Source organism: Theobroma umbraticum, unplaced genomic scaffold (assembly GCF_002168275.2).
Source record: "Theobroma umbraticum cultivar Fairchild unplaced genomic scaffold, ASM216827v3 scaffold_67.0, whole genome shotgun sequence".
Taxonomy (NCBI): Eukaryota; Viridiplantae; Streptophyta; class Magnoliopsida; order Malvales; family Malvaceae; genus Theobroma; species Theobroma umbraticum.
Genome location: NW_018397262.1, coordinates 2,073,547 through 2,074,450, shown reverse-complemented (window position 1 = coordinate 2,074,450; position 904 = coordinate 2,073,547).

Sequence of the window (904 nt, the reverse complement as noted above, 5' to 3'; positions counted from 1 at the left end):
AAGTTTTGACGTAAAACTGTAACAATTGGAGTAAAAACTTATAAAGATGAAATAATTAAATTTTAAATCTTAACGTAAATATGTGAAAATTAACGTAACAAGTCAATTAAGTAAAAAAATCTAATTTTAGTGAAAAAATATTTAAATTTATATGTTCAGGCTAACAGTGGTTAACGATATATAAAATTTAATTTTTAAATAAAGAATAATAATGAAAAACAATTATAATTCAATATTGACATAGATAAGTCTTGAAGTAAAACTATAAAAATTGATGCAAAAACTTATAAAGGTGAAATAACTAAATTTTAAATCTTAACGTAAATATTTAAAAGTTAACGTAATAAATTAATTAAGTAAAAAAATTTAATTTTAATAAAAGATAAATATTTGTGTTTATATTATCAGGCTGAAAGTATGTAATGATATTCAAATTTTTTCTTTTAAATAAAGAATAATAAGAATAAAAATAATTATTACTCAAAATTGATATGAAAAAGCCTTGACATAAAACTGTAAGAATTGACGTAAAAACTTATAATGGTGGATTAACTAAATTTTAAATCTTAACGTAAATATGTGAGAGTTAACATAATAAGTTAATTAAGTAAAAAGTTTAATTTTAATGAAAAATAAGTATTTATATTTATGTTATAGGGCTAAAAGTATGTAACACTATAATAATTTTAATTTTTAAATAAAAATAATAAAAATAAAAATAATTATGGTTTAAAATTGACATAGATAAGTTTCAACGTAAAACTGTAAGAATTAACGTAAAAACTTATAAACTTGAAATAACTAAATTTTAAACTTTAACGTAAACATGTGAGAGTTAACGTAACAAATTAATTAAGTAAAAAAATTTAATTTTAATAAAAAATAAATATTTAAATTTATATTT